The sequence below is a fragment of the Strongylocentrotus purpuratus genome, unplaced genomic scaffold, assembly GCF_000002235.5.
Source record: "Strongylocentrotus purpuratus isolate Spur 01 unplaced genomic scaffold, Spur_5.0 spur5_scaffold_7, whole genome shotgun sequence".
In the NCBI taxonomy this organism is placed as follows: Eukaryota; Metazoa; Echinodermata; class Echinoidea; order Camarodonta; family Strongylocentrotidae; genus Strongylocentrotus; species Strongylocentrotus purpuratus.
The window spans coordinates 10,738,425-10,751,652 of record NW_022145613.1 but is presented as its reverse complement, the minus strand read 5'-3'; positions in this window follow the sequence as shown (position 1 = coordinate 10,751,652).

Genomic DNA, 13,228 nt, shown 5'->3' with positions numbered 1-13,228 from the left:
TTAATGCAGATCAGTCTACACATATCTCTAATCTATGACACCACACTCACATCCTTTAGTCTTACATAAAAATAAAAATTATAGACACATGGTACAGTATTATGATTTAAACAAATTACAACATAGAGTATTAAATAGGTCCGTGCTAAATAAATGTTTACTGATAAAGGCCTTACCTTAATATCTTTAAATTTTATTGAAAATACGATTAATATAATGTGCTCTAGTCATAACGGGACTGAATAATAAAAGTTATTAATAACAAAGAGATTATTTCGTTTTAGAAGATTTTCTCTATGTACCACATGGCGAAAAGAATATTATATCCGATAAACATAAAAGTATATCTTAAATGATTTAATACAAAATGTTGCCCATAAATTTTGAATTCAATTTTCTTTCCTCTTTTCATGCAATGATTATGACGAGATGAAAAAAGATCAGTGAAGAAGTAAATAATCGTTTGTTTTGTTGTTGTTGTTGCTTTGCTTGCATGTTTTTAAGCATGCTTCAAGTGTCCCCCCCCCCCCCCCCCCCCCCCGTTGAACACATAGCTGAACCAACTGGCTATAAGAGTCTAAGAGACATGCAATTGATTGGCAAACATAAAGTATAAAATTAGTGCACGTTACTTCACATGACGCATTCGAAATATTTGTTTTCCTATTTCCGTCTTCATGTCATAATAGGAACTAAAAAGATGAGTTACTGCATAAAGAACTATACGCATACATAACAGTCAGAGACAAATACAGTAACATATTCATATTGTAGAACTAAATTTGATATCAAACAAATATGAATTAATTCACGGTCGTGCTGCTTAGACACTGTCTAATATTGAATTTCAGATTTGACCGCAAAAGAACAGTTTAGGATCATGACGCAAGTCAATCTTGTGCTTTAAAATGTAGACCAAACAGCATGATAGGAGTAAGTTGGTCAATATTTATATCCACATCTTTCAGCGCCAGTTTATTCGGCGTTTTAAGAAATTCCCACATAGTGCCCTGGCCTCTTTGTTTGTCAGTAAATAAACCATGGGTTGGGTCCATGTGCTACTCACGGCCACCATATCAACGACCATTTTCAACCACGCTTGCGAATTCCCGGGTACCAAAAAGAGGATCATGTACGGGATCCAAACGGCGCATAAAGAGCCCCAAAGAAGGAGAATGGTGAAGAATCCCTTGAATCGTTTGTAGAATCCAAAGTCCCTTTTCAGCTCCGGTTGTTCCTCAACCTCACTAACGTTAAGGTTCGAAGGACGACGTCCCGGGTGATTACGCTGTTGATGATTCTGTGGGCCTGTGGGAAATTTCAGATTCAGCCGTGCATCGACGCGATTTTTGCGGAGAGCAATAGCCAGAAGCTTCACGTAAATTCCCAATGTAAATACGAGCGCCAGACAGACAGGAGAAATAGCGAGTAGATCTTCAACCAAAGCGGCCCGACTGATTCCCATTCTTACATCCCGACCCAAGCATCGATCCATCAGCACATCTGTAAACGAGGAAAAGGGAACAGATGGTATTGGCAAGTAGACACAGAAAACCATGACAACGGCAACCTGCGTTAACACTAGAGCGGAGAAGAACCTTGGTTTCGTGACGATGTTGTGGTAACGCAGTGGTCTTGTGACCAAGAAGTACAAGTTAGAAGTAATGCCACATAGACACGCAAGTACGGACAGGACGAGGGTTCGATGTAGGAAAGGAAACAACCTGCTGCTGACAGCGCACGTTTGGCGGTTTCGGAAAAAGTACCACATTGTAGACCAGCTGGACCAAACGATCCCAAGGACCAGGTCCAACGATGCCAAGACCCGGTAGAGAACTCGCATGTATTCTTGAAGATCCTTCTGATACGATAGGACGACTAAAACGATCGTGTTCAGAGTTACAGACGCTAAAAGGATGAATATGTAAATGATAACCATCTCTAATGGTTTCTCTGTGTCGTTCGCCGTGTTGTTCATAACATGACCAGTCGCCATTTTTAAAACTCGAATGTGAATCTGAGAATGAATACTTCATGAGGAATACAGGAGCGAAAAAAGAACCAATCTCCAGTATTCACCCCTAAACTAAAGTAATATAACGAAGCCTATACAGGAAAACTGGGAGGAAAACCTGAATAATCATTATTATTGGCCGCTCAAGGGAGAAAAGATATAAGTGGTCTTATGGGTAAAAACTGTTTATGTAGCATTCGTCTAAAACGTCACGTTCCTTTATTAGCGCAATATTTTTTTAGTATTGACATTTAGTATTAAATGAAAAAGTTTCGCTTCACTATTGGTGCATCACTACAGTCACTCTTCAGGTGCCATGTAAGCAAGTACCGCCCCTTTTACGAGCGAGAATTACAGGGATGTCACTTTTAATTATGGTACAAGTATTTTTCTTATAATCGATCTCATCGAAACAGGGAAGCGAGTATATTTGGGTATTGCATGTTTCTAAATGTTGCGAGCAAGTGTGTGAAACGAAGGAGCGTAGTAAAAATGTAATTTCGATATTAAACATATGATTTATGTGGGCACCTTTTTTTGCTGCACGATGACGATATTCGGGCCCTCGCTGTCAATTGAAATATTCAGGCACCTAGTTGCCCAACATGGAGGTATTTAATGCGAGCGAGCGAAAAAGAAAGTCACTTTATTAAATATTCTTTTCTCATAGAAACACATAGCGGTTTCTAATATATTGTTTTGATGAAATTGTAATATAACTCAAATTTTCTTGAGGCACCCCTAAAGAAGTTTTATGGCACTTCAGTTTGGAAAAACCTGCTTAATCAAACGCTTCTAAGAGAATCACTTTTCAAGGGAAATAGAAAACGCGACCTTTACATACAAGTAGTCTTTCTAAACAGGTGGTCACTAAAGCATGTTCAACTAAATGTACTTGAGCATCGCTGGTGAATAGCATCCACTGCAATTTACTGTAATTTCCTCATTTACCGTCACTCGTGTGATCTGGTGTCTACTTAAAAAATTCAGCTTAAGACGTACCTATTCCACACTGCGTTTAAATATCCATGGACAGCAGTGTTCGATTCTTGTTTCCCAGTCTCATCAGCGCCTTTGACGGAGCAATTAGATATTCGCGCTCTACAATTTTCCGGATTGGATTAGAGTGGACAATAAAGACCTTAACTGTTTGCAAAAGCAATTCTGAGACTCGGTTCCATTCATTTCAACTCTGGCTTCGTGTTTTGATTGGAGTTCCTATCAACGAAACTCTATACTGGAATGATCATTTTAAATACATTGCAGTATAAATATCACGTACAATGTAATGTACGCATACATTATAAACGTCTTCACTATGGTTTTTCGAATTTCTTATTTATGCTGTACAATAACATGATTTTATTACCTTTTATTTCATATTGTAATTTTGATATGGGAAAACACTTATTTATTTGTTACAAAGTAAAGCGATCCGTGTTTGTTAAAATGCAAGTTACCATGATCACAAAAAATCCTTTATTCTATATAGTTAGAAAACATTAACAGTTAAATATATCAATGTTGTACAAACTGCCATTTCCATGTTTCGCCTTCAGAAAAAACAGCTTCCTGGGCCATTTTCTATTCTGTTTCAACTGAATGAAGATATCCACTCTTACCCTACAAGACAATCTACTAAATTCCGTTCGTCCAATCTAAAAACTGTTGTAGCCCTTATATCCATTCGCCACACTGGCCCAGATATATGGAATTCTTTTCATATTATTATTATGTTATGTCATGTTATTATTATTCCCTTGATAATAACCGAGGTATAAATTGACCTACTGACGCAACACAAACCTCTCATGTAGTAAGACTAACTTACTCAGTAGTTTAATAACATGTCCCTCTTTTAAAAAACTTTTTTATTGCCTCTTTGGCCTGATATTTCTTCTAAAGTTCTTCTTCTAAAAAACGGTAAACAACTTTTTTTTTTAAAGCCGACCGTAGATTTCAAGATTTTTGGGTCGGTCGCAAAGGGCAATACAAAATCTTTTTTTTTTCAGGCGTAACAAAGGCCCCAAATTGTACTTACTTATGATATCTAAGTGCTAGAAGATAATGTCAATTTATTCTGCAATACCGCACGTTTCTTGTACCGCTGTTTCCATATCTTTTGGGAATATGGCTTTGAAGATGGACTGTGGCTTGAGCGCACAACCTCTACTTAAGGCCCGGTCCCACTGCACTTACGGATGCAAAGAGGATGTAAAACGTAAAAAAATCTTGCCATCCGTTGGAAAACGCTATGCATCCGTTGTGTACTCATTGCATACATGTTTCATACGCTCTATCCATCGAGCATCCGTCCACTGTGATTTCATCCGCGCAAACAGTTTTGAGCTGCACAACGGTTAGAACGGACTAACTTCCGCCGTGTACGATGTAAATCCGCGACAAATACAAGCAACAAACGTTTATCCGTTATTATCCGTTAAACGTCCGCTGTATCCTCTCTGCATCCTCTGGGCATCCTCGCAACTCACATCCGCTGCAGCTGAAAACGGAAAGAGGGAGGAAAGATAAGGTACATGGAACGTCTATACATCGTTAGTAGCACAGAAATAGAAAGGATGTAAGCGTATGCATCTCGTATATAAAGTATTCAAAGCTGTCATCCACTTCCATCCGCTTTCATCCGCTAGGCTTCCGATGAACATCCGTTTAACATCCCCGCTACATACTACCCACGTCCGTTATTTTCCGTTCTGTTTTCGCAAATTTTCGCAAATTTTGTCCAAGTCTGGAGCGGATGAAAACGGATGGAGCCACACCCGAAATTTTGCTCGTCCGCTGTGTCCGTTATGCATACGTTTTGTGTTCATCGGCCAGTGGGACCGGGCCATTACCCAGAATAGTCATTCAACCATTCTATTGCATTATACAACCTCCTGGCCAAGAGGCAATTTTACAGGCTCACATGAATGCCAATCCAACCACAATGACATTTGTATCCTACTCGGTAGCCTTTTAACACCTGGATGGAGAACGGCACAAATATAGATAAATGTCTTGCTAGGGACAATAGTGCCATGCTAGGTATTGAACCGTACAACCTCTACATCCCAGAAAATCAGGGGGGGGGGGGGTATTTCACAAAGATCTTAAGTTGAACTTATCTCTAAATTGGACTTTACAATTATGGAAATCCATTAGCATCTTTGAAAAAAAAATTAAGTTATTTAAAAAAAGGCATCACATTTTGATTCAAATCATTCATATTTTGTATTATCAAGGAGATTTCATGTTCTTGATGTTAAATTTATAAAAAGTCTAAAATTCTAAAATACTTGAATTTTCACTTTTGAATATACACTGTTGGTCATAATGGTGGAATAATTATTTTTACCCCAATTTATTGAATGATTTTTTGACAATGATTTATTCCTTATAGATCTAGATAATAGTATACATTCTCAGATTTTATTGAATGACAATTGGGAGTGTTTGTTTTGCGTGACATCTAAAGCATGTGTGTGCTACTATGCTAATCAACTAGGGGACCTCCGTCATTAAGTCATAACTGACAGTAATGGGGATTAATGCCTCATAAAAGGGCACTAATATATCACATAGACTCGGTTTTGATCCTGGGGGCTCACAGTAACGAGGCCATTGCTTAGCCAATGAATCATGACTGTACGCAGCGGGCGCTAGGGTACGTCGACGCCCCCACAAAAAAAAAAAAAAAAAAAAAAAAAAAATGCAATAAATTTTCAATTATTCATTGCATCCCCCCCCCCTCATTCCCCAACAGGAAAAATTCCTCTGTAGGGCCATGCATTATGGTTCAAGGCATGCCCACATAGAAGATTTCTTTATGTTGGGACTGGGAAACAAGAATCGCGCACACTGCAGTCCACGAGGAGGATTTTTTTTCTTCATGGAAATTAGCTAGTTGAATGCAGTGTGGAATAGGTATATCTTGAGCTGAGTTTTGAAAGCAGACAGCAGATCACACGAGTGAAGGTAAATGAGGAAATTACAGTAAATTGCAGTTCAACCGTCGTGGATGCTATTTACCAAACGATGCTCAGGTACATTCAGTTGAACCTGCTTTAGTGACCACCTGTTTAGAAAGACCACTTGTAATATACAGACCGCGTTTTCTGTTTCCCTTGAAAAGTGATTTTCTTTGAAGCTTTTGATTAAGCAGTAGATTGTTCTAGCCAGAGTGCTGCAAGACTTCTTTTTATAGGGGTGCCGCGAGAGAAATTTAGTAATACTACAAATTTATTTTGAATAAGGTCAATTTCATCAAAACAATATATGAGAAACCGCTATGTGTTTCTATGAAAAAATAATATCTCAAAGATAATAAAGCGACCTTCTTTCTCGCTTGCTTCGCTCGCTAGCATTAAAAACAGGTTGATTTCATGAGGCGAAGTTCCTGAATACCTCTATGTTGGGCATAGAGGCGTCTGAATATTCTTATTGACAGCGAGGGCCCGAATATATTTATACGTGCTGCAAGGTGCCCGAATAAAACAATATCAAAATTACATTTTCACTACGCTCCTTCGCTTTACATACTTGTTTAGAAACATGAAATTGTGAGCAGTGAGATACCCAAATATACTCACTTTCCTGTTTCAAGGTGACGGAATATAAGAAATTTGCATTCATGTATTCGGTAGGGCGGTGCCCGTATAAATAATGTTATATCTTATAGGCTACATAGTGTGTTATGCCCGGGTGTTATGATGATAATACGTTTACCATAATTAAAAGTGACATTCCTGTATCGCTCGCTCGTAAAAGGGGGCTCGTACGTGTTTACATGCATGGCACTTGATGAGTGACAAATACGTGATGGACCATTAGTGACGCGAAACTTTTTGATTCTTAAAAGATTGTCACTACAAAAACAAAATTGTGGTAAAGGAACATGACAGGCTACATTTACAGTTCTTGCCCATAAGACCACTAATCTTGTCTGCCTTAAGCGGTTTTTGATAATGATTAGTCAGGTTTTCCTGTATAAGCTTCGTTAGATTACTTTAGTTCAGCGGTGAATACTGGAGATTGGTTCTTTTTTTGCTCCTGTATTCTCAGATTCACATTCTAGTTTTGAAAATGGCGACTGGTCATGTTATGAACAACACGGCGAACGACACAGAGAAACCGTTAGAGATGGCTTTCATTTACATATTCATCCTTTTAGCGTCTGTAACTCTGAACACGATCGTTTTAGTCGTCCTATCGTATCAGACGGATCTTCAAGAATACATGCGAGTTCTCTACCGGGTCTTGGCATCGTTGGACCTGGTCCTTGGGATCGTTTGGTCCAGCTGGTCTACAATGTGGTACTTTTTCCAAAACCGCCAGACGTGCGCTGTCACAAGCAGGTTGTTTCCTTTTCTACATCGAACCATCGTTATGTCTGTACTTGCGTGTCTATGTGGCATTACTTCTAACTTGTACTTCTTGGTCACAAGACCACTGCGTTACCACAACATCGTCACGAAACCAAGGTTCCTCTCCGCTTTGGTGTTAACGCAGATTGCCGTTGTCATGGTTTTCTGTGTCTACTTGCCAATACCATCTCTTCCCTTTTCCTCGTTTACAGATGTGCTGATGGATCGATGCTTGGGTCGCGATGTAAGAATGGGAATCAGTCGGGCCGCTTTGGTTGAAGATCTACTCGCTATCTTTCCTGTCTGTCTGGCGCTCGTATTTACATTGGGAATTTACGTGAAGCTTCTGGCAATCGCTCTCCGCAAAAATCGCGTCGATGCACGGCTGAATTTGAAACTTCCCACAGGCCCACAGAATCATCAACAGCGTAATCACCCGGGACGTCATCCTTCGAACCTCAACGTTAGTGAGGTTGAGGAACAACCGGAGCCGAAAAGGGACTTTGGATTCTACAAACGATTCAAGGGATTCTTCACCATTCTCCTTCTTTGGGGCTCTTTATGCGCCGTTTGGATCCCGTACATGATCCTCTTTTTGGTACCCGGGAATCCGCAAGCGTGGTTGCAGATGGTCGTTGATATGGTGGCCATGAGTAGCACATGGACCCAACCCATGGTTTATTTACTGACAAACAAAGAGGCCAGGGCACTATGTGGGAAGTTCTTAAAACGCCGAATGAACTGGCGCTGAAAGATGTGGATATAATTATTGACCAACTTACTCCTATCATGCTGTTTGGTCTACACTTTAAAGCACAAGATTGACTTGCGTCATGATCCTAAACTGTTCTTTTGCGGTCAAGTCTGAAATTCAATATTAGACAGTGTCTAAGCAGCACGACCGTGAATTAATTCATATTTGTTTGATATCAAATTTAGTTCTCCAATATGAATATGTTACTGTGTTTGTCTTTGATTCTTATTTATGCATAGTTCGTTTTGCAGTAACTCATCATTTTAGTTCCTATAGGGCAAGACGGATATAGGAAAAAAAAGGTTTCGACCGCGACATGTGAAATAACCTGCACTAAGTTCATACTTTAGGTTTGCCAATCAATTGCATGTCTCTTATAGCCAGTTGGTTAAGCCATGTTTTCAACGGGAAGAAGCATTGAAGCATGCTTTAAAAGAAGCAACAACAACAACTAAACAAAAACAAAAGATTATTTACGTCTTTACTGATCGAATTTTCATCTCGTCATAATTATTTCATGAAAAGAGGTAAGAAATTTTGGTCAAAGTTTATGGGCAACATTTTATATTAAATCATTAAAGATATCCATACTTTCATGTTTATTGATACATCGAGAAAATCTTCTATAAAACGAAATAATCTTTGATATTTAAAACAATTATTCAGTCCCATTATGACTAGGCCTACACCACATATATTAATCGTATTTTCAATAAGATTAAAGAGATTTCTAGGTAAGGCCTTTATCAGTAAACTTTATTTAACACGGACCTCATTTCATTCTCTAATGTTGTAATTTTGTTAAATCATAATACTGTAGGTCTACCATGTTGTTTAAAAAAAAAAGTTTCATGTAAGATTAAAGGATGTGAGTGTCTTGTCATCGATTATAGGTATGTGTAGACTTATCTGCATTAAATTGCTGATTCTTATTTCTTTAATTCAAATAGAAATTTCTATTTCCTGCATGCATGAAACAGGCTGTAAACATTCTTTTTTTAATATTCCTCTAGTAGTACGTTCGTACAGAAGAGTAATCCCATACTCGAGTTTCATTCTTCACATAAGGTTCCTAATTTCCGAAACTCAAATTTCTCCCACCAGGGGGTTCATAATTTTGAACATTAATGCATTATTCCGAAGATTCATAATTCCGAAAATTAAAAAGGGGTCATAATTCCGGAGGCTCTTAATCCCGAAAATGACACATTCAAGTCTCATAATTCCGAGAATAAAAAAAGGGTTCATATTCAGAAGATTCGTAATTCTGAAAAACGATAAAGGGGTTATTTGGATTTACGAACCTTTCGAAAAAAAACACAAAATGTATCCTTGATCATTACCCTTGGATATGCTCTTGAATTAATGTTAATGATAATCTATACTCATATTTATTTTGATGGACGAAAATATATTGTTCAGTAATTGAATTTAATTGACATCCGGCCTTGGCCATGGAATTAAGTGAATACGATCCTGATTGCAATCAAATCCAGACAGCTTAAAATAAATAATGTCTAGAAAAGGCTGTTGTTTTCTGTGTTTCTGTTTTCTGTGTTTCTGGTTTCAAGGTTATTTCATTGGTCCATGCATGCTAATATCTCGAATATTTCGAATATATTAATGATTTAACCGGTGTTCATGCTCACACCCACCTTCAATGATGTATAATACCTAACAGTTGTATCATTATATATTTGTTAAATCATTTATTTCAATTCAATTTCAATTAAATTCAATTTATTTATGTTTCCAACAGAACATTACAAATCAATTATAAACATTTACAACAGTTTTTATGGCCCATTGATGGTGGTGGTTATTTTATCTGACTGCTAAGAAAGCATAAATGCTTGTAAGTAAGCAACCAGACGGCCGACGGCTTTTGGTCCTCTCCGAGGAACCTATAGCTGGTAATGAGGATTAATGCCTTACCAAAGGGCACTAGCGCATCGACTTGGTTTCGAACCCGAGCCACCGGATTTACGAGACCACTCTAATGTATTTATTAGTTAGCAGATACAAACCAACACTGGCGTACTGGTGGGGGGGGGGGGCGCCAGCCCCCCCCCCCCAAATAAAATTGAACCATGACTTATTTTCAATTCCATATAAAGTGATGTATAAATTTTCGTGATATCACATGATTTTCAACAAAATGCACGTTTCTCCATTTCTGTTACAAACTGACACATTCCCAAATGGCCATCAGGAAGAGCATATTTTGTTTTATAGTCACTAAGGGGCCGTGGCCACTGACAGTAATACTAGTAAAACAATCCTTTCCATAAGCAACTGTGACAAGCAATGCCGGGCGTTCCATACTTAAATCATGTAACACTGCACATGGACCGTTAAGGGGCCCAGTGGGGAAATTGAATTCAGACAAGATTAAGAGTAGTGAACGGTACAACGATTCGTCTTCTTTCTTTAATAATTTAATGAAACGGCAAAGTTTCTGCGCTTCGGTGGGGGGGGGGGGGACAACTGAATTCAGACTAGGATTAAGAGTCGAGAACGGTACAACGAATCGTCTTCCTTCTTTAATAATTTAATGAAGTGTCAAAGCTTCCGCGCTTTGCGCGGGAGGGGGGGGGGGGAACTGAATTCAGATAAGACCACGATACACCGAATCGTCTTCTTTCTCTGATAACTTAATTAAACGTGAAAGCTTCTGCGCTTCGCGCGGGATGGTCGAATATGAATTCAGACAAGGATTGAGAGTAATAGTTTAATGAAACGTCAGAGTTTCCGCGCTTCGCGCGAGATGGGAGGAAATAAATTCACACAATAATTAAGAGTCGGAACCGGTACAATAAATCGTCTTCTTTCTCTCATTATTTAATGAAGTGTCAAAGCTTCCGCGCTTTGCGCGGGATGGGCGAAAATGAATTCAGACAAGGATTAAGAGTAAAGATTTATTGAAACGGTAAAGCTTCCGCGCTTTGCGCGGGATGGGCGAAAATGGTGTCTGACAAGGATTAAGAGCAATAATTTATTGAAACGTCAAAACTGCCGCGCTTCGCTCGGGAGGGGGGGGGGGAACTGGACCCAAACAAGAATTAAGAGTCGAGAACGGTACAACAGATCGTCTTATTTCTCTAATAATTTAATGAAGTGTCAAAGTTTCCGCGCTTCGCGCGGGAGGGGGGAGACTGAAAAATAACTTAGTTCTTGGCCCCGGGCCTTTATAGGGTTAAATTTGTAGACATTTGGACATTGGCATTAATAATTTGTCGGTAACTGGTTGCTCGTTTTGTCGGTAATCGGTGGCCTCTACACCCTCCCACTCTTCCACTGACAACGATCTAGCGATGCCCCTGACGGCCTTGAACCATAATGCATGGCCCTACAGAGGAATTTTTCCTGTTGGGGACTGGGAGGAAATGCAATGAATTATTGAAAATGTATTGCATTTTCTTTGTTTTTTGTTTTTGTGGGGGTCGTCGACGTACCCTAGCGCCCGTTGCGTACAGTCATGATTTATTGGCTAAGAATTGGCCTCGTTACTGTGAGCCCCCAGGATCAAAACCGTGTCGATGTGCTATATTAGTTCCCTTTTATGAGGCATTAATCCCCATTACTGTCAGTTATGACTTAAGGACGTAGGTCCCCTAGTTGATTAGCATAGTAGCACACACATGATTTAGCAGTCAAGCAAAACAAACACTCTCCAATTGTCCTTCGATAAAATATTCGATCTATTAGGAATAAATCATTGTTAAAATCATTCAATAAATTGGGGTAAAAATAATTATTCCACCATTATGACCAACAGTGTAATATATTCAGCTTTCGCAAAAACATGACAAAACGTTTCCAAGGAAGCGACAAAATATTAATATTTTCGCATCTTTCTTGACATCAGATGGCTTAAAATTTGATTACATTTTCGTATGCATTGCTATGATAATGGTCCTGGCGGTCACATCTACTATTGGTATGGCCAGCAGGGTTACGATCATACATGTGGTTTCCGATAGCTCACGGTCCTATCAACATACAAAAACACCATCAATGCGCAGACACTATCTTCTGTTGTTTAATATTGAATGATTATAGAATGCCCCATGCTTTTCACAACAAAAATAACAATTTATAGTGCTTTTCACAGCAACAAACCATACGGGCTGCTCAATGATGTATTGTCCCCCACTTTCAAAATTTCAATATCAACGGATCTCTTATTACCATAATCAGAGCACTGGCGGTCAAACCCGTCAGCAAAACAGTGCCAATTGAGGAGGGTAGATTTTGCTACACTTCTATTATAATAACTTGTTTCAAATAATTGTTATTGTCAGCAGTGGCGTAATGAGCGAAAACGTTGGGGGGGGGGGGGGCTGACAAAAAGTCCGCATCACCCCACTCTTACATGCAGGCCCCGCTGAACGTTTTTCAAAGTGGGGTCTAAGGGCAAAGCCCCGGCGGGGGTCAAGGGGCGGGGCACCCGAAGCTCAAGGGGTATGGGCATCAGTGGCGGATCCAGGATTTTCCTACCCGGGGGGGGGGGGGCACAAAATGGCATGGGGTGAAATACATGTATATGTAAATCGATGAAGCGACAGGGCGAGGCTTCAGCGGCGAGGGAGCGGAGCGACCAAGCGGGGGTGGGTCTGGAAGGGGGTTATGACCCCCTCCCCGAGTAGGAAGCATTTGCATTTGCATTTTAAGGCACTTCCTGGTGGAATATAACGTAAATTGCTTTCCCCTACCCCTCCGAGAATAGGGATCTTTTGCAATTTGAGAACCACATTATTTTGGCGCATTAATGTCCACCGACACTTCCTGGAAAAAAACGAGGTGTTTTGATTGGTTAGAAGTTAGAGAAAAGGGATCTTTCACGTCGTGAGACGTTGTATATGCTTCGTTGCCGCACAATGCACAAAGACGGTGGTCCGGTACTTCACCAGTAGTACTTGCAAAAATTATCTCGAGTGTATAAACTGTGTTGTTATCAGGGGGCGTCGCTAGATCTTTTTCAGTGGGGGAGGGGGGAGGGTGTAGAGGCCTCCAATTACCGACAAATATATTGATGCCAATGTCCCAATGTCTACAAATTTAACCCTATAAACCCGGGGCCAGGAACTAAGTTAT